The sequence below is a fragment of the Camellia sinensis genome, chromosome 1 (genome assembly GCF_055761805.1).
Source record: "Camellia sinensis isolate YWXY chromosome 1, ASM5576180v1, whole genome shotgun sequence".
NCBI classification, from domain to species: domain Eukaryota; kingdom Viridiplantae; phylum Streptophyta; class Magnoliopsida; order Ericales; family Theaceae; genus Camellia; species Camellia sinensis.
In genome coordinates this window covers 161,613,117-161,635,144 of record NC_138961.1, presented here as the reverse complement: position 1 = coordinate 161,635,144, position 22,028 = coordinate 161,613,117, and the positions used below count along the sequence as shown (strand labels likewise).

The following is a 22,028-nucleotide window of genomic DNA, read 5'->3' as shown; positions in this document are numbered from 1 at the left end:
GATTTTTTTGCTGAAATAGAGTTAGATTTTTTTGCCAATCCTTGATGCACAATTTGTGCTTTACATTTGATATATGTTTGCCAATCCTTGGATGCCTTAATGAAATGATATATAGGAGTGAACTTATTTTAGAGGCTATTACGCAGCTTTGGACCTTAAATTATTATGTTTGCCAATCTTTTATTATTATTATTATTTGGCTTTTATGCAGCTTTGGACCTTAAATTTTCTTCTCAGTCAATTGTTTGGGTGATGTTTATGGACTGCACTTTACGCAAAGGTGAAAATATAGCTAGATGGATCAGAACATAGTTTTGGAACCATTCAGTTCAATTATATGCTTGGTGTGCATAGTCTAGAGTTGTGGACAAATTAAAGTGAATATGGCAGCTTGTCATTGCATTGAGAGAATATTCTGCTGTTTGGTGTAGTATTTCTACTTTTATGTAATGCAAAATAGTATACAAAACATAATTTTTCTACTAGGGAATCTCATCCAGAATGATGTGGTGCATTAGTATTTTTTAAATTATGAGCCACAATAAGCCTTGTGTGAAAATATTTACTCAGTTGTGAGAAAGGTACTTCAATGAACAACCTGAATTTCAGAAACCTGTTATATAACATTTTCAACATTATTCAACATTTCAACATTCAACATTATTCAACATTTCAGAAACCTGTTATACAACATTCAATATTTTCAACATTTCAACATTCAACATTATACAACATTTCAGAAACCTGTTATACAACATTCAACCTGAAGTAATAGATTTCACAAACTGTTCATTCAACATTTCATCTCAATCAAACATGTTACACACTTGTTTTTGCAAACCATCAGATTTTTAAGCACCAAAAAAAAATTCCAAAACCTAAGAACTGAGTCATTTACATGATAAAGTACAAAAATACACAAAATACAATGACATAAGTCATTGCCTTGAAAATCTTCTCAATCCTTTTAAGCCTTCTATCATGCTCACCAACCCTTCTCCTTAAATCATTAATTTCTTCTGTTCTTGAATCTGTCGGAGGTCCAACATTGGCACGGATTGATGAGGTAATGTCGTCGTCGTCGTCGTCGTCGTCATCTGCGAACCACCTGAAGTAATTGCAGTGGTCGTTCGTAGTCTACAACGGACAAGAATCAATAGAAGATGAAGCCATTATTTTTTCTGCATAAAAAATACCAACATATTTCTGAAATGTCAAGAACTATATTATGTACTATACTATGCATGCTTGTTCTTCTTAACAACGTATTGTGCTATTATGGTTTTTGTTTTTGTCGTAGAGATAAATATCTAAATTCTTTTTGCAGGAACTGAATAATTATTTGACAGTGAGCACATCTACATCTGTAATTGTTGACAAGAGTTCTGATGGGGAATTTTTGCGCATTGATTTTAATGTTAGGTATTGTCTTATGATCATAATTCTATTCCTCATGAAAAAATATCCATTATGGTTTTGTATTCTTTATATCATTTTTTTTTTCAAATACTGCGACAGGCAGCTGTAAGAACCCACACTGTTCTTATTTGTGTAAAATAAACGATGGCAAAATTCAGTTCTTTGACTAGAATGGAGGTCATGAGATTCTGTTAATAGAGAACCTCTATTGCCTGTATTCCTTGTAATTACTATGTTGATACATACTTCTCTTGAAAATAAACTAATCATATTGCATCATATATATTGGTGTCATCGCATATGTCCACACCTTTGGAGGTGAGACCACTTCTTCAGTATACAGGAGATGGCCTAAATATGTTGTATTATCAGGCTAGTCTGGGAAAGAATTAAACTTCAGACCTTTGGGTTATCTCTAGAGCTTCAAATGATGCCAGTTACACCTGTGCAGGTGAGGCATTATGGGTACACTGATGGTGTCTAACAAGCTTACTGTGTAATTTTAGATTTCAGTAGCTGTGGCATATCTGCTTATACCCTTAACATGACGAAATTCTATGAAGTTCCTACTAAGTATATATATAGTTCTAATAAAAGGATGCAATATTACAGTTGTAATAATTTTTTTGCCTGTGCTACAGATTTCTGGATCCAGGATCATACCACAACAGCATAAAAGGAAGAAACAGGATAAAGTAAACAAGGAAGAAAAAAGGAAACAAGGAAGAAACAGGACAACTAATGAAGAATAGTAACTTGACTTCCTTTTTTGCATAAATCTGTTGCTGAAATATTATTCTTCACTGGATGCAATATTACAACAGCATAAAAGTAAACTTATTTTGCTGAAATCTACCTTATTTTGCTGAAATCCCAAACCCTAACACCAAATAGCAAACAAAAATAGCAAACAAAATCGAACCCTAACTTTGCGATTTCAGGTTTACCTCAGATTCCCGTTCGTCCTCCGTCCTCCGTCGTGCTTCATCTGCCTCCGCCGCGTTCGTCCTTTGAACCCCAAACACTCCTTTGAACTCCTTCGCACTCTCGCCCTCTCGCCGTCTGTATACATATGAAAAGGAATTTTGAAATCCCTGATTCTGTTTTTTTTTTTTTTTTTTTTTTTTTTCAAAATACTCACCAAAACGACGTCGTTTTGGTGAGGATTAAGCACAGCCGTCCGATTATCCACTTTAGGAGATCACTCTAGAGAATTACTCTAGAGGATCCGCTCGCTAGACACTCGGCCAGTCGTCTACTTACAGTTCCAAACATGGAGTCCATGCCTAAACCATCCATGGAAAGTGATGATAAGCTACACATAGTTATGCTCCCATGGTTAGCCTTCGGTCACATGATTCCTTTCTTAGAGCTCTCCAAGCTCATAGCTCAAAAGGGTCACACAGTCTTCTTTGTATCCACTCCTAGAAACATCGACAGACTCCCAAAAATGCCTCAAAATCTAGCCCCTCTCATCAATCTAGTGACGCTTCAATTTCCTCAGGGCGAAAAACTCCCCAAAAACGCAGTCCACCGCCGATCTTCCCTATGACAAGGTCAAGTATCTGAAGATGGCCTACGATCAACTCCAACAACCCATGACTCAGCTTCTAGCAGATATGGCTCCCGATTGGGTGATTTACGATTTCGCACCTTATTGGCTAGGCCCTGTTGCTGCCAAACTTGGCATTTCTAGCGTCTTCTTCAGCATCTTCATTGCCGCTACATTGTGCTTTGTTGGTCCCATACCAGTCTTGAAGGGCGAAGATGATCGTACAACGCCGAGGACTTCACTGTTACACCCAAATGGATCCCCTTTACATCTAACATCGCATGCTATCGGCTCTTTGAGATTAAGCGTATCTTTGATGACGTAGCCAGTGTCGATGACGAAAACATTCCCGGCACATATCGGTTAGGAGCAGGCATCGAAGCTTGTGACGTGTTGGCTGTGAGAAGCTCTTATGAGTTCGAACCCGAATGGTTAAAACTTCTTCAACAGATTCACCAGAAGCCGATTACACCCATCGGTCTACTGCCCACCACGGCGTATGATAGTAGTGACAACGGTGAAGCTTGGACGGAGATTAAAGAGTGGCTTGACAAGCAATCTAAGAGGTCGGTGGTCTACGTTGTATTCAGGAGCGAAGCAAAGCCAAGTCAAGCCGGACTCACCGAGATAGCTTTCGGGTTAGAGCTATCTGAGTTACCATTTTTTTGGGTTCTGAGGAATCGGCTTGGTGTGGCTGATACTGAGGTGATCGAGTTACCAAACGGGTTTGAGGAGAGAACGAAGGAACGAGGTGTAGTTTGTACCAGTTGGGCGCCTTAACTCAAGCTACTGAGTCATGACTCGGTGGGTGGGTTCTTGTCTCACTCTGGGTTGAGTTAAGTTGTTGAGGCTATACAGTTCAAGAAGCCACTCATTTTGTTGTCTTCCCTGGTGGACACAGGGTTGATCGCTAGGCTTTTGGAGGAGAAGAGAATGGCATACTTTATAGCGACCCCGGTCTTTTCTCTTTAAATTATTGTATCCGGACTTAGGTTCCGTGGATCCTGTCATTACTTATTGGCTGTTGTTGTCCTTTAATCTCTTTGTATTTGAAGTATAGGTTGTGTTGGGCGGGTCTGTTACAGGTTGGTTGATTTTAGATGCCAATAGGTGATGCCCAGATTTTGGCCTTCACGCTCGAGCGGAAGTTTTAACGCTCGAGCGGTCCCTTCGTTGTTGCTTCTCCGCTCGAGCGGGAAATTTTGACGCTCGAGCGTGATTTTCCATCTCCCAGTATTTTGCTCTGCAGTTCTTCCGCTCGAGCGATAGTTTTTACGCTCGAGCGTGATCCCTTGTTTTTGCTCCTCCGCTCGAGCGGGGAGTTTGACGCTCGAGCGGGTGCCAGCGCCTGCAAAACTTCTGGAAGGGTGCAATCGACGCTCGAGCGGCTTTCTTCACGCTCGAGCATGATTCTGTGCCTTACGCTCGAGCGGGGCTTTCTACGCTCGAGCGTAGAGTCGATTATATCAGTCCGTGATTTCACTTTTGGATCACTTTTTGACCTACTTTTCCTTCATAACTTTTTAAAAACCGCCCCTGGAGTGTTTTTATCTCTCTCTCTCTCCCTCTACACACCTTCTCTCTTACAATTGATCTACTTAGAGTGAGTTTCTACCTTAGATCCTTTATTAAAAAGTTAGAGTGGGTTGAGGGCTTCGTTTTAATCTGAGAAACTTGGGATTTGGAGCACGTTGGTCTTTGGTCTTCATCTCCATCTTCTCAATACGGGTTATTTTCTTCGAGGTAGGGATTTCCTACTCCATTCTATAAGTTTTGTTCTAAGTTTTGGTATTTTGATATGTTAGGGATACTTTGGTAATTTTGGGAAAAACCCTAATTGTATTAATAAATTAACTTGTATAATTAGTTTAAGGGAATTTGGTTAAATTCATGAAATTGAGGAATTCATTGATTAAATGGTGTGGTGGGATAATTTAAACCACTCGCCTAGTGAATTGTTGTTATATTTATTTCCAGTCTAGAAATAACTGTTTTGGGCTATCGGTGGAGGATAGTCGTGATTGTTGTAGACATTGCATGTGGATTAGGAATAACTGAAACTAATCACATTGGTTAAGTCATTAATTTTGGCTATTGCATTAATACAGAAAATACGTGTATTGATTGAGCATTGCATTTGCATACATTGTTTTGTGTGGGAGGAGATAGGGGATGTACTCCACAGTTTAGGGGAAGATAGGGGATGGACCTCTAAACCGGATTTTTGTTTGGGAGGAGATAGGGGATGGACTCCATTAGCACCATTTTTATGTGTGCTTATTATATTGAAGTGTTTTTACATGATTATTGATACAGCACTAAAATGTGTATCAAATGGGAAGTATGAAGTGTTTTGATATGAGCATGAGTCTCATTTGTTTTGTTGATATTGGAAGTAATGTGAATGTGATATATAATTCACTGTTGTAAGTTTGGCCAGGTTCTGAGCCATGTTGATAATAATAGAAAGGGAAATATGTCTTAGACATTAGTGTCATGAGACTGTTTAATGATAAAATTGATTATCTTGGTTAACCATCTATTGAATGCTATAGCTTTATTCAATGCTTATATTTGGTTTAGTATTTTTCTACTGGGCTATGGCTCACCCTTTATGGGAACATCATTTTCAGGTTCAGGTGATAAGCTACCTCCACGGACTTAGCCTGGAAGGATTTGATGTTTGGGATTTTGAAGACTTGTCTTTAGTTATATGTTTTATTTTGTTATTTTTGAGATTTCATGTAAACATTCAAGCCTAGGGCTTAACTTGTAAATGAGTTAGTACTCATCCTTTTTGTGTCCAAGTGTTAGCTTGGAAAGATGTAAGCCCTTAGGGCATTTATTTTGAGGTTGCAGGATGTTACATGTGATGTCTTTCAATAAGAATACTCTGATGAATAACTCAAATGATTCATTTTCTTTTATAAATGCATGTTAATGTTATGGTTATTATGGGTTTATTTTGAGGGCGTTACAACTTGGTATCAGAGCGTACCGGGTTTGAATACTTTGGGTACGTGGGAAGTGATTAGTATCACATTGGGTTCGTCTCGTTTGATAGAGACTTAGTGTAATGTTATATGCTTTTGTGATAACATGTTTATGTGATTATGTGGGTATGGAATGTAGTTTCTAGGATGTTGATTGGACCCTTGAGTTTCTTGTAGTCTTGTTGGAAAAGCACTTGATCACTGCTGCTTCCAACCGGAACTATAGTAACGCATTGGGACTATCATTATCTGGGAATGAAATTCGTAGGTGCTTATGTGATTATGTGCTTACGTGGAATGAATTATGGTTGTCCATTGAATTAGGACGCGAGTGTTTAGCTTCGGCACATTTATTAATGTGCTAATGTCTTTGTTTCCTTTATTAGGATGTCAGGACGAGGACGAGGACGCGGTAGGCGTGGTAGGCCGGGTAGGCAGGAGGTGCCTGTGCCAGACGAGATTCCGGCAGTTCAAGAGGGAATTGGCCAGGCCAATGTGGCCGAGCCAGTAGGCCAGCAGGCTATGGGCGCTCTAGCCCGAGAGATAGCAGGGGCATTCAGGGAGTCAGTAGGCATTCTTAGAGTTGAGAATCAAGCTCAGGCTGGTATTGCGGATGCAGGACCTTCCTTTCTGAAGAGGGAGTTCTTCCGGTCCAATCCGGATGAATTTGTGGGTGATCCTAAAGAGCCACTTAAGGCAGATGAATGGCTCGAACAGACAACGAAGACGTTTGAGATGCTTGGCATCGAAGACGAGGGGTTGAAAGTGACCTTGGCATCTTTCCAGTTGAAGGGGGATGCAGGTCAGTGGTGGAAGTTTACTAAGGGGCGTATAGGAGGTACATGGGAGGCTTTTGTGAATGCTTTCCAGGAGAAGTTTTTATCTCCAGCAGTCAGGGAGAAGCTGCGAGACCAGTTTTGTCAGCTTAAGCAGGCGAGTTCTTCAGTGGCCGAATTTGAGGCTGCATTTACTAGTTTGTCCAGGTTTGCACCTGAGTTGGTGGCGTCTGAGGAACGCCGTTGTATTGAGTTTGAGAAGAAGTTGAGGCGTGGCCTCAAGCTGAGAGTTGGGGGAACTATGATTCGGGATTATGGGCGTATGGTTGATGCTGCAGCCCATATGGAGATCATGATGCAGGAGGAGGAGGATGGGCAGAAGGGCTCCAAGAGGAGTCAGGATAGTCAGAGTGATGGTAGGAGACAGAAGGGTTTTAATCCCCAGCAGTCTCAGGGTAGCTTTTCGAGATCGACTTTTCCTGTACCGAGTGCTAGTTCGGGGAAAGGCAGTCAGGGAGACATTATCTGTTTCAAGTGTGGCCAGCTGGGCCACAAGTCTCCAGTTTGTCCTCAGAGGGGAGGAGTGCAGAGAGCAGCATCATCTTCGGCTCGATCTCAGAGCCAGAGTCAGGGTAGAGGTCAGCCACTCTCGTGTTATCAGTGTGGTCAGCCAGGGCACATGAAGAGGTATTGCCCACAGTTGGGTGGCACACCTGGTGCATCTGGTTTGAGGCCGATTCAGGGTCAGCAGCCAGCTCAGTCGGGTCAAGCCTCAAAGGCCAATCAGGGGGCTTCATCGTCTCAGTCGGTGCAGCAATCTTATGCTCCTAGGGTTGAGCAGGGTGATCAGAGGTCGTCTGGGCGCGTGTACGCTGTTACCGCGCAGGATCTTGTACCGACTCCATCAGTTGTGAGAGGTACCTTCTTGTTTTGCAACTCGGTTGCTAATGTTTTGATTGATACGGGTGCATCTCATTCCTTTGTGTCTGCTGCATTTGCATCTGTTTTGGAGTTGGAGTTAGCACAGTTAGCATCTCCTATATGTGTAGTATCACCTCTTGGGGGTGAATTGATTTTGAAACAAGGCGTTAGGGGTTGTGATATAGAGGTTGATTATCATAGAATTCCATTTTCCTTTGTAGTTATGCCTATGAGGGGTTTCGATGTTATTTTGGGTATGGACTGGTTATCGTCATACCGGGCAGTTATTGATTGCTACCGCCAGAGGGTCACTTGTTGTACTGTGAGCGAAGAGTATTTTCATTTTCTGGGGGACCGGGTTGGTGATGTGCTGCCACCGGGGTATGTTCCGCGAGGACGGAGTGAGCTTAGTGGTCTACTTGCTAACCTTTCGATTAATGAGGATGTTGAGACTCAGATTGAGTTACCAAGGGTGGTGTGTGAGTACTCGGACGTTTTTCCCGAGGATCTTGTTGGTTTGCCACCGCATCGAGAGATTGAATTCTCTATTGACTTAGTGCCCGGCACGGCGCCGATTTCTATGGCACCCTATCGTTTTGCCCCAGCTGAGTTAGTTGAGTTGAAGATCCAACTCCAGGAGTTGCTAGATAAAGGCTTTATACGTCCTAGTGTTTCGCCTTGGGGAGCACCGGCCCTCTTTGTTAAAAAGAAAGGTGGTGCTTTGAGACTTTGTATAGATTACCGGAAATTGAATCGGGCTACGGTTAAGAATAAGTACCCTATGCCCCGTATAGATGATCTGTTCGATCAGTTGAAAGGTTCCCGTTGTTTCTCGAAGATAGACTTGAGATCAGGTTATCATCAGTTGAGAGTCAGGGAGGAGGATATTCCAAAGACGGCATTCCGTACGCGGTATGGCCACTATGAGTTTTTGGTGATGCCATTTGGGCTTACCAATGCACCGGCAGTATTTATGGATTTGATGAACCGGATATTTCGGGAATTTCTAGATCGTTTTGTAGTCGTCTTCGTGGACGACATTCTTATCTATTCACCTTCAGAGGAAGAGCACGAGGAACACTTGAGGGTGGTGCTTGATTTACTTAGAGCCCATCAGCTTTATGCTAAGTTTGGGAAGTGTGCGTTCTGGCTGAGGGAAGTCAAATTCTTAGGCCATGTGGTATCCGGTGAAGGAGTGTCTGTTGATACATCCAAGGTAGAGGCAGTGCAGGATTGGGCACAGCCTAAGAGTGTATTTGAGATCCGCAGTTTTCTGGGATTAGCTGGGTATTACCGTCGGTTTGTGAAAGATTTCTCCAGGTTAGCATCACCGTTGACTAGACTGACTCGGAAGGGAGTCAAATTTGTATGGAGTGAGACTTGTGAAAAGTCGTTTCAGGAGTTGAAAGTCAGACTGACTACCGCTCCAGTATTGATTATTCCAGAGAGAGGGTTGGGTTATGCAGTCTATTGTGACGCCTCACGAGAGGGTCTGGGTTGTGTGTTAATGCAAGAAGGGAAAGTAGTTGCCTATGGCTCTCGTCAGTTGAAAATTCACGAGCAGAATTACCCTACGCATGATTTAGAATTAGCAGCTGTGATATTTGCCTTGAAGATTTGGAGACATTATCTTTATGGTGAGAAATTCGAGGTGTTCTCGGATCATAAGAGTTTGAAGTATTTATTTACACAGAAAGACTTAAACTTGAGGCAGAGGAGGTGGATGGAGTTCATAGAGGATTATGACTTTGAATTGCATTATCATCCGGGAAAGGCCAATGTGGTGGCCGACGCCCTTAGCAGGAAACCTGTTGGGGACATAGCTAGTATAGCCATCCGAGAGTGGGAGATGTTAGGTGCACTTGGAGAGTTTGATTTGCTTCTGGGCGAATCCGTTGAGGCTGCGGCCTTGTTTTCTGTTGTTGCGCAACCTACACTTGTGACTCGAGTGTTAGAGGCTCAGAGGGGTGACTTTGAGGTAGAATCTCTCCGTGAGAAGATTTCCGGTGGAAAGGTTGAGAAGGGTTTGATGGTATTTTCCGACCTGAGTGTGCGATACCGTGACCGTCTGTTTGTGCCGGAGTCTTGCCGAGAGGAGGTACTCCGAGAGTTTCATCATTCACGCCTTGCGGTGTATCCGGGAGGTACTAAGATGTATCGGGATTTGAGTCGCCAGTTTTGGTGGCGGGGTATGAAGAGAGATGTAGCAGCTTTCGTATCTAAGTGCCTTACTTGTCAGCAAGTGAAGGCCGAACATCAGAGGCCAGCGGGTTTGTTGCAACCCTTGCCTATTGCCGAGTGGAAGTGGGAGCATGTCACTATGGACTTCGTTGTAGGTCTTCCGAGGACTCAGCGGGGCAGTGATGCTATTTGGGTGGTTGTAGACCGGTTGACTAAGTCGGCGCACTTCATTCCTATGCGCGTTAGAGATTCAGTAGATCATCTTGCCGACTTGTATATTCGGGACATAGTGAGATTGCACGGGGTCCCAGTGACGATCGTCTCAGATAGAGATCCTCGTTTTACTGCCAGGTTGTGGCAGAGTTTGCAGAGTGCCTTAGGCACTAAGTTGACCTTTAGCACGGCTTATCATCCTCAGACTGATGGACAGTCCGAGCGTACTATTCAGATCCTTGAAGATATGCTTCGGGGTTGTGTTCTTGACTTTAGCGGGTCGTGGGAGAGGCACTTGCCATTAGTGGAGTTTGCCTACAACAACAGCTTCCAGTCTAGTATCGGTATGGCACCGTTTGAGGCCTTATACGGCCGACCGTGTAGGTCTCCTGTGTGTTGGGCCGAGGTGGGTGATGCACCTCTGTTGGGTCCAGAGTTGGTGAGGGAAACGACGGAGAAAGTTGAGCTTATCCGTAAGAGGCTTGTTACAGCACAGAGTCGTCAGAAATCGTACGCCGACCGTAGGAGGAGACCTTTGGTGTTCGAGGTGAGTGATCATGTCTTTTTGAAGATATCACCAAGGCGGGGTTTGATGAGGTTTGGGAAGAGTGGGAAGTTGTCCCCTCGATTCATTGGTCCGTTTGAGATTCTTGAGAGGATTGACGAGGCTGCTTATCGTTTAGCTTTGCCGCCGCAGTTGTCCGGAGTACATGACGTGTTTCATGTGAGTATGCTTCGGAAGTATGAGCCGGATCCATCACATGTGTTGGATTGGACCGATTTAGTAGTTGATGAGGATGTTTCATATGAGGAGAGACCGATTCGAGTCTTGGATAGGCGGGATCAAGTTTTGCAAGGCAAGACCATCCCTTTGGTCAAAGTTTTGTGGAAACACCACGGAATGGAGGAAGCTACATGGGAACGTGAGTTGGAAGTCCACGAGAAATATCCGGACATGTTTATTGATTTGTAATCTTGTAGTTAGATTTTGTAATATTGTCAAACTTTAAAGCTTTTTATATATGTCTTAAGCTGTAAAACATTTAGAATGTTTTGGTTAATGGAAATATTTTGGAACTTGTCTCGAAATGGAAGTTTAATGGAACATTGTATATATTGAATATATTGAAAATTGTTGAAATTGAAAGAAAATTGCATAGTGTTAATGCAGGTTGAAATATATGGTTGTTTTTCATATTGTGGCATGCCTCTTTGTTAAGAGATGGAATGGCCGGTGTTGGGTCAAGTTGTTTATTAGTGAGTTATCATATTGTTGGAATTTGAGAAAAACTTGTTTTCGAAACCTTGTGCTTAATTTCGGGGACGAAATTCTTTTAAGGAGGGGAGGTTATAGCGACCCCGGTCTTTTCTCTTTAAATTATTGTATCCGGACTTAGGTTCCGTGGATCCTGTCATTACTTATTGGCTGTTGTTGTCCTTTAATCTCTTTGTATTTGAAGTATAGGTTGTGTTGGGCGGGTCTGTTACAGGTTGGTTGATTTTAGATGCCAATAGGTGATGCCCAGATTTTGGCCTTCACGCTCGAGCGGAAGTTTTAACGCTCGAGCGGTCCCTTCGTTGTTGCTTCTCCGCTCGAGTGGGAAATTTTGACGCTCGAGCGTGATTTTCCATCTCCCAGTATTTTGCTCTGCAGTTCTTCCGCTCGAGCGATAGTTTTTACGCTCGAGCGTGATCCCTTGTTTTTGCTCCTCCGCTCGAGCGGGGAGTTTGACGCTCGAGCGGGTGCCAGCGCCTGCAAAACTTCTGGAAGGGTGCAATCGACGCTCGAGCGGCTTTCTTCACGCTCGAGCATGATTCTGTGCCTTACGCTCGAGCGGGGCTTTCTACGCTCGAGCGTAGAGTCGATTATATCAGTCCGTGATTTCACTTTTGGATCACTTTTTGACCTACTTTTCCTTCATAACTTTTTAAAAATCGCCCTGGAGTGTTTTTATCTCTCTCTCTCCCTCTACACACCTTCTCTCTTACGATTGATCTACTTAGAGTGAGTTTCTACCTTAGATCCTTTATTAAAAAGTTAGAGTGGGTTGAGGGCTTCGTTTTAATCTGAGAAACTTGGGATTTGGAGCACGTTGGTCTTTGGTCTTCATCTCCATCTTCTCAATACGGGTTATTTTCTTCGAGGTAGGGATTTCCTACTCCATTCTATAAGTTTTGTTCTAAGTTTTGGTATTTTGATATGTTGGGGATACTTTGGTAATTTTGGGAAAAACCCTAATTGTATTAATAAATTAACTTGTATAATTAGTTTAAGGGAATTTGGTTAAATTCATGAAATTGAGGAATTCATTGATTAAATGGTGTGGTGGGATAATTTAAACCACTCGCCTAGTGAATTGTTGTTATATTTATTTCCAGTCTAGAAATAACTGTTTTGGGCTATCGGTGGAGGATAGTCGTGATTGTTGTAGACATTGCATGTGGATTAGGAATAACTGAAACTAATCACATTGGTTAAGTCATTAATTTTGGCTATTGCATTAATACAGAAAATACGTGTATTGATTGAGCATTGCATTTGCATACATTGTTTTGTGTGGGAGGAGATAGGGGATGTACTCCACAGTTTAGGGGAAGATAGGGGATGGACCTCTAAACCGGATTTTTGTTTGGGAGGAGATAGGGGATGGACTCCATTAGCACCATTTTTATGTGTGCTTATTATATTGAAGTGTTTTTACATGATTATTGATACAGCACTAAAATGTGTATCAAATGGGAAGTATGAAGTGTTTTGATATGAGCATGAGTCTCATTTGTTTTGTTGATATTGGAAGTAATGTGAATGTGATATATAATTCACTGTTGTAAGTTTGGCCAGGTTCTGAGCCATGTTGATAATAATAGAAAGGGAAATATGTCTTAGACATTAGTGTCATGAGACTGTTTAATGATAAAATTGATTATCTTGGTTAACCATCTATTGAATGCTATAGCTTTATTCAATGCTTATATTTGGTTTAGTATTTTTCTACTGGGCTATGGCTCACCCTTTATGGGAACATCATTTTCAGGTTCAGGTGATAAGCTACCTCCACGGACTTAGCCTGGAAGGATTTGATGTTTGGGATTTTGAAGACTTGTCTTTAGTTATATGTTTTATTTTGTTATTTTTGAGATTTCATGTAAACATTCAAGCCTAGGGCTTAACTTGTAAATGAGTTAGTACTCATCCTTTTTGTGTCCAAGTGTTAGCTTGGAAAGATGTAAGCCCTTAGGGCATTTATTTTGAGGTTGCAGGATGTTACATGTGATGTCTTTCAATAAGAATACTCTGATGAATAACTCAAATGATTCATTTTCTTTTATAAATGCATGTTAATGTTATGGTTATTATGGGTTTATTTTGAGGGCGTTACATACTTGATACGGAGAGAGGAGCAAGACGGGTCGTTCACAAGAGACTCGGTGGCTGACTCACTGAGACTAGTGATCGTTGAGGATGAAGGCAGGATTTACAGGGAGAAGGTTAAAGAGATGAGCGGGTTGCTTGTTGACGAAGCTGTTGAAGATAAGTGCGTGAATAATTTTTTGGATTGTCTCAAAAAGCATAAACAGTGAGCTTAATAAGAAGAAAACTGAAGCCAAGATTGGTGCCCAGAAACATGTTGGAAGTGAATAGGCAATCAAAAAATTATTTTCAAAGTTGTTTCGAAAATTATTTGTGTAAACTATTTTTTGCTTTGTGGCTGCTTCTTGAATATTGGTCTGGTTTGTACTGCTTTTGCTATCTATAATGTTTTTCTTTCTAATTTGTATTTGTTGAGAATAATATAAATAAAGACAAATTACATCATTTTAGTTATTGTTATTTTAGTCACTCTAATTAATTAGTTGGCTCAATTTAGTTCTGTATTTTTTTATTTTAACTCAAATTGGTTCAATTAATTTTTATTTATTTTTATTATAAAAAGAAGAAACTGTATTGACAAAAGAAACAAAATACAAGCATAATTTAACTTACATTAATAAAGGAGGAAAGTACACTGAGTATCATAGCTAAACTTTACAATTCCAACTAAGTTGACACTAAAAAACATGCACAATCATATGTTAGCATTTAATCCAAAGATTGGTGAGGGACCAATCAAACAACAACCAAAGCAACAAAAATAATACAATAGCAACAACCCTGAAGGATGGTATGCTCACCTGGCTACATACACTGGCGGGCCTGTATCAGATTTGAGACTACATCATGCACTGAGTACGTTCAAATGTGTACAGGAGTGATATATATTATGCTTTTAGGAGCAATATTATAAACTTGCCAATTCAATGATTTAATCTCAACTAACTTAGTGAGCATCTTCTGTCAAAAACCCTAGCAATGTTATAAATTAGACCAAATTGACGTACAATACAAAATTAAGGATTAAAATTGAGATAATTGTAATTATAGGGACCAAAATGACATGAGAAGTAAAATGTAAGCACTAACAATCTAACTTGCCTTATAAATAATAATGTTGTCTGTCTCTTTAAGTGTTTAATTAACTTTTTTTTAATCAACGAAAAAGAACTTTATTGATGAAATTCAAAATGATTACATATGAACCGACATCAATAATGGGGGACGAAAGCACATAGGATCATAGTGAACCTTCTTAATCTCAACTAGGTTGGTACAAAAAAAGCCACACAATCATATGTTAGCTCAAGCCAAAGCTGGTGAGAAACCAACAAAAATAGAAAGAAGACAACAAAATGCTACAAACAGCAAGCAAAAAAAACTGCCGCAAGCAGCCACTATAAGCACTAGACACACTCAAACATTCCTAAGTTTCCCTCACCAAACTCGCAAAGCAATCCAACTCTAATTTTTATAAGTTCACAAAGCTCCCATATATCTGGTGCTGCATTCTTAAATATACATTCATTTTTGAGTTTCCACAAAGACCAAAGAGTTATTGTTGGGATGGCTCTCCAAAGCTTCTTTTTGAACAATCTCTTGAAGTACAAACCAACACCTCCCCCCCCACCACCACCACTACCACCACCACATTAACAGACCTTCCACAGGTTCCAGCGATAGCCCACTGTGCACTCCACCAACTCAAAATGGTAGACACACCCTCCAAACAAAGGGACAATGCGTGAAGTGATGATTCCTCCCCATTCTTGCACAAACCACAAAGTGTAGATGCATTGCTATTAAGGACTCCAATTCTCTACAAGAACATTGCAGTTTTGACTTTATTCTTCCAAGCAAGCCTCCACAGGTTCCGGGGATAGCCCACTGTGCACCCCACCAACTCAAAATGGTAGACACACCCTCCAAACAAAGGGACAATAAGTAGCACGTGAAGTGATGATTCCTCCCCATTCTTGCACAAACCACAAAGTGTAGATGCATTGCCATTAAAGACTCCAATTCTCTACAAGAACATTGTAGTTTTGACTTTATTCTTCCAAGCAAGCCACCCAAAAAATTGAACTTTAAAGGGGAACACTACTAAAAAAAAACAGTTTTTGCGACCGCCACAAGCCGTCACAAATAATAAAAGTACAGTCGCAAAAGACTTTTTGTGACGGCCTATGCAACCGCAGATGGGGGACGCCAATGTGGGGGTGGCAAATGCTTTTTGCGACGGCAAAACAACGGTCACAAATTATTTGCGACCACCTAAACTACTTTTTGCGACAGCTATTTTGCCGTCGCAAAAAAAAAAATTTAAAAAATTAAAAACACTTTTAGCGACCATTGTTTTACTGTCGCAAATAATTATTTCTTAAAAAAAAAAAATCATATACGGGTTTGCTACAACAAAAAAATCAATTACAAGCACCAAACAATTTTTTGTTAATGAAAAATAACAAAATAAACAAATTAATTAAATTTATAATAGTCATTATCCATTAACCATCCTTAAATACACTGTACTAAAAAATTCAAGTCTTCAAAAAAAGAAAAGAAAAAGAGCAAAATATTCTTTGGCTCCCAACATCACCCGCTCGATCATATCAACTATTCATTCAACAAAATTTGCGTATACTGGATGGCAGACAGAGACTGTGTATGAGGTATACAAAACATAGTTACATAGTAATAGCAATAGAGAAGGGCCTAAATCGATTGTCTTGAAAGTTGAAAATTAGCAAAGCACATCAAGCATGAAGTCAAAATTTGTACCTCTTTCTCTACACTAGGGAACCTAGAGTAAAAAATTATATACTCAGATCACTAAATATTTATAAAAGAATCAGGCCATACCTTGTCAAACCGAAGGTGTAGGACAACAAACTTCCTTGGTCCTTAACAATTGCAGCTATCCCATAACTGGATCATTGACAATGTATGAGGATCACATTTGAAGTATAGAAATGAAGTAAAAAGTTCAAATAACTTTAAAACATCAACTAATACACTCAATACTGAAATTATATCAAGGAACAAACTGAACATAAGCAGTAAAGAGTACAAAAATTTCAAAGATATTGTGTAACCCATTAGAAGTTCACAGACAAACATCTCTGCTGAAAAAGATTAGAGGAATCACTATTATGCTTTTTTATGCCTTTATTTTGAAGCACCTCATCTTGAGTACTACAGGTTCTTCTAGAACAACAACATAACCCAACAAGTTAAGCCTTAATCCTATGCGTTTGCATCTCTTTTTAATCTTTATGTCATTTCTTCTTGTTATAATTTACATATAGTCACAGACTCACAGTTATATTCATGATTCTAGAAAAAAAAAATAATAGGCACAATGAATTGTCAATAGTTTTTCATTACAACACAAAACACTTGCAAACTAAACATGACAGAAAATAATAATAATTCAAAAATTATAGCATTTTTGTAGTGAAGATCATGGTGTTAAATACAAAACTATAGCATTTTTTTTTTCTTTTGAAGAAGTCATGGGGTTGTATACCTTCTGAGGCTCCAGCATCAACCAATGGTAAGTAGTACTTAAGCTCGATAAAAATGTGCGCCAATAAGATGAAATAATGGCTTTGTTCCTCCCTTGTTCTTTGGATGACTTGTACCTATCTGAGAACCGGGCAAGCACTTTTCACCTTCAAATAAATAATTCAATGATTATAAGCTGTCAGGTGCACTATGATTATTTGGAGAGCTTTTTAGTGTTGATATCTAAATAAGAACCCATGGTTTGAATATGCATAATTTATTCTCATATAACTATCAGTTGACATATAGCATTTCTCAATATAGAACCATGCCAATATCCAAATCTCTATTTCTAGAAAAAATAGAGATTCATCTGCACTGGTTCTTCTGCTCACTCCGACTTCTAGTTTTGGTATTACAAATGGTTTTACGTAGTGATCCCCTGCATTAGTGCTGTTAGTCTATACAAGCTTACAGTTTTGACTAATCGTGTATGCTTTGGTTTAGGGAAGAGTAAGAGAAGTATCCTATCACAAACTTATTAACCATTATTCAAAGAAAGAACCTTTCCACAATTTTATATTTATACCAAATTGATATTAACATTGTCACTCACAATATAAAAAGATACTAGTCAGTAAAGTTTAGTGTTATAAAAATTACCTAATAGACTAAGCAAAGAGATACTGGGTGCATGTCCAACTAGGCACATTGGACACAAATCCTGTACTCTTTTAAGTCTTACACGTGTCAAGTGTTCAACACCATTACTTCTTGCATTTAGAAAAGTCGAAAGCAACATAAGAGATAATCAAGCATTATTAAAGGTCAAGCAGGGGACCTTAATTGTGTTCTTCCACACTCTTCCATCCGATAAAATTAAAACCACAATTTAGAATACTAAGAATAATTACATGTTATGAAAGGCATTACCATTGCTTCTTTGAATAGATACTCCTGTAAGTGAATGCAATATTTGAAATCATCACACTAATGAAACCAATCCAGTTGAAAGAAAGTTCCGTCAGTGATGCCATTGATAAGCCTAATATAGAATTTTAGAGGATTATCATCAGCAAAAGAATATGTTGCTCAATTTATTTGATCAAGCCCTTGGTTCTTGACATAATCACATAACCGTTTGTAAATAAATTTTACTCAAATGCTTGATAAAAAATCTAATTACATGTACAGATACGTGTGTAATTTATACTATGATAGGTTACTTGATTAGTTTTATGATAGTATCACTTTTTATTAAAAATAATATACCCAGCAAATCAGTTTTATGACAGTATCACTTTGTATAGTGCAAGATTTAAGACTGCAAAGTGCAAACACAGAATCAAGGAGTTAGTAGTCAAGAAAGAAATGCAATGTTGTCAAATATCCCTACATGTCCATCAAACACGATTCCAAAACACATCACATAAATGCTTTGCTCCGTTATTTATGTGTACAACTAAAAGAACAACGGAATCACATGACATAGGCCAAATTGAGTGCTACATACACGGTAAGTTGTTCAATTCCCCTCAATAACAACTTGGATTTCTGCTCCATGCCATCGTTCCTTATTGTCCCGTCTTTCATGTAAGTGAATGTGAGGAATGTTCCTAATGATTGAAAGAAGCTCCATTTATAAACTAGAAAGAAAGAAACGAAAAGTACAACAAAATTAAACCGGAGACTTACAACTATGCACATTCACAATGTAACAATAGTCATAGGATTATAAGTTATGCCTTATATAAATCATACCGATGAATGTCTATATCAAGCTTGCAGAATGAACTATAATTTTGGCCCTTCATTGATGATGAAATGTCAATAGGAAGCCCTGTACTCATCTTGGACCAAATTAATGCCTACATAAGGACAAAGATCAAATTGTTGACCATATTATATTATAAGCATAAGAATATGGTTGACCAAATTCACATTCATATTCTATCATGATTATTAAACGAAGAACATAGGAACTAAAATATACAAATAAAGCCTAATGGAAGGGCACAAATATATATTCTCACACTAAGACCTGAAGATGCATAAATTGGTTAAATGATGTCAAACATTACCATCTTTGCACCAAGTCCAAACTTTCCGCGTGTCTGCTTCAAGCCATATTTTGTCCCAGACAAAACTACACAAATATAAATATTCTCACAATAAGTCAATATTACAATATCATTATAGAGTTGAAACATATTAATCCTAGCAATTCTCAATGTAATATGAACACATTGAATGTCCATGATCAAACAAATATTCCAGTCCATGTGCCAACAATAAATCGTATCAAATGGAAACGGTATCTTGCAAGTAGTGTCAAACCTCGTCCAAACATATTGGGAATATCATCATGTGGCATTTCTCTTCCATTTTCCTACATTAAAAGCAAAGCATAGTAAATAGAGTCAACCTACAGAGAACAGTAATTTTGGCATAGCTTTCACCGCTTTTTGCAGCAAATATTGCAAAGCCAATACACAAATCTGTTTACCTTTCCACACAAACAGGGCAAAACAGAAACAGATCACCAGTTTTCATGGTGATGGCACTTCATTCACCCCTGGTAACCCTCTCTAACTTCACAAACCACTAACCATTAAAAACACTTCCCAATCTAACCCCAAATACACTAGTCAGTCACCCTGATTCAGGATCAGATATGTACCTAAGAATATATTGTGGATCATATCAATGATAATCAGCTAGTTCTAGATCACAAAAAAATAAAAATAAAAATTTAGAAATTCCTAGAATCATTGTATGATGGCAAAATTGGAGTAATATCATTTTGATGACTGAAGATAATCAAACATATCCATCAAACATAATTCTTCATCAATAATCAATCATTTTGGAGCCATTTTTTCCCATCAAATTTGAATCTGATGAAAAAATTGATGAACAATTGGAGATGCATAACCAAGAGAGACAAAACTGATAAAATTATAAAGCATTATAAGAAATCCTAATGAATTTAACCTCTGAGAGAAACAAAGAACTCCGAATAGGATTGCCTAGAGCTGGAAACTAACCTGCTCAATATGTCCTTGAGGAAAATAGAACATGCGCTTGCCTTCAAGAGGCACTGTCACGAGTGAACCAGCACAAGCGCGCCATAGCTCCATGTAAAGCGCTGTTTTGGGATCCACTGCACCAATAAGAAAAGAAAGAAAAAAAATACTCGAAATCAGAGCTAGAGATCACTGTAAACTCGCCGGAAAAGCGCCAGAATTACAGAGAGAGTTGAATCGATGAAGATGTGTCAAACATTAGAGAGAGACAAAGAGAAGTGTTTAGGCTTACCGATCATGAATCTCTATTATGAATCGATCGACATCTTCATCAACAGCAGATTGAAATCTTCAAATCTTCATCAACAATTGATCAAAATCTTCAAATCTTCATCATACTGAGATTCGAGCGAGAGAGACAGTGAGATTTGAGCGAGAGTCGAGCGAGAGACAGATTTTGAGAGAGAGAGAGATAGGGAGTTCAGATTTGGGAAATAAGAAAAAAAGGGACATAGTTCAAGTTTTACTGATTTGGGTTTTTATTTTATTTTATTTTATATTTTATATTTAAGTTAAGACCACGATTGGGTCATTATTTTGACGTAAAGAAAAATTTTTTGCGACGGTCAAATAATCAGTCGCAAAAAAACAGACGCAAAAAGTCATATTACTAGTAGTGGAAGAGTATTATTCCACATCATTTTGCACTGCCTAGGATGAATGACAGGGCAAGTAAAGCAAGCCTTATAAAGAGATAAGAAAGAGAATATACCACATGTTGAAGCTAACCATTTTGGGGCATCACTGATCTCCAACCTTAATGAGGGAGCTAAATTCAAGACATTTACAAGTCCAATCATCTCCAATTTTTCCCACTCAAAGAGATTCCTTCTAGGAAACAAATTCCATTCCCCTGCTATTCTTTTCAGGTCAAAAAACATACTGGGAGAGAACCCTGGTCCACCCTCTTAGTTACTTCCTCCCATTTAACTAAATGAACCTTGGTTCACCCTCGCTGACCCTTTCTAAACAAGTTGGTGGTCTACTAGTGAAGTCATTCTATTTATTTATTAATTTTTTTAGAAAAGGCACACCTCTTCATTTGTGAAGATAATAAGAGGATGATATTTCTATATGATTGCCCAAAATATTTATTCAAAATCACACCAAATTGAAGTATATAGTGCAGATTTGACGTTATTGTATGATCACACTTAAATTAAATTTGATATCTATATTTGATTTTAATTTTTAAAGAGACAAGATAATTTGTGAAGTACATGGAATTACTGGAAAGAAAATATGCCAGATCTATACAAAACTGTATGATAGATTTTTAACCTTGTTGGAAAAATTGTTCATCGAGTTTTATATCCTGTTGGATTACAAATCTATATACTATCAGGATTGCTGGTAGTGATGGTTGATGATGCTTTGTTTGTTGTTGTTGTGCTTTCTTTTGGGTTTTGCTTATGTAGCGGTATATTCTCAAGTTGTTGGTTTGTTTGTTTTGGTTTTTTTTCTATTTGAATTGGTTTGTCATCGGCATAGACCTTATATATGATCGGGCTTGTATTTCAATCACAACTAAGTTGGGATGGATTTGCTTTGGAATGATACTCTTGCACTTGCCCTTTTTTTATTGATATATAATTCAGGATTTTGTACTTTTGTTGTTCATCAATAAAATTTCTTTGTTGTTGATTAAAGAAAATACGGTAAGTTTTGCAATGAGAGAGACCATATATGAATGAATGGCACAGTGGCATTGGTAAACATGAAATCGAGGATCCTGCTGTGCAACTTTGTGAGGTGCCATGGAAGTTTGTCTCGAACATATTTCAGTAATTTGAACTGTTCATATTATAAAGTTGGTTGAGCATATCATTTATGTAAAAAAATAAAGTTGATTGAAAATTTGTAACTCCATAACAAGTGCATATTTCTTTTTTTTTTTTAAATAAAAGATTCTGATTACCCAATCGGCCAAGAGTGTAGAATACACAATGCAATAATGCAAAGGTTTTGAAAGGTATTATCAGTTTTTGAAACTCAATTTATTTATTT

At 38.9% G+C, this 22,028-nt stretch overlaps 1 long non-coding RNA gene and 1 pseudogene across 1 annotated transcript; one reads left to right on the top strand and one right to left on the bottom strand.

Moving 5' to 3' along the window:
* Positions 1 to 734: 734 nt before the first annotated feature.
* On the bottom strand, positions 735 to 2,504 carry LOC114283857 (uncharacterized). The gene is made up of 2 exons (XR_003636704.2): positions 2,367 to 2,504; positions 735 to 1,181 (listed from the first exon to the last, which is right to left on the bottom strand). It is a non-coding gene; the product is annotated as an uncharacterized LOC114283857 (long non-coding RNA).
* Positions 2,505 to 2,675: 171 nt separating this feature from the next.
* On the top strand, positions 2,676 to 13,758 carry LOC114283861 (UDP-glycosyltransferase 91A1-like; annotated as a pseudogene).
* Positions 13,759 to 22,028: the final 8,270 nt, after the last annotated feature.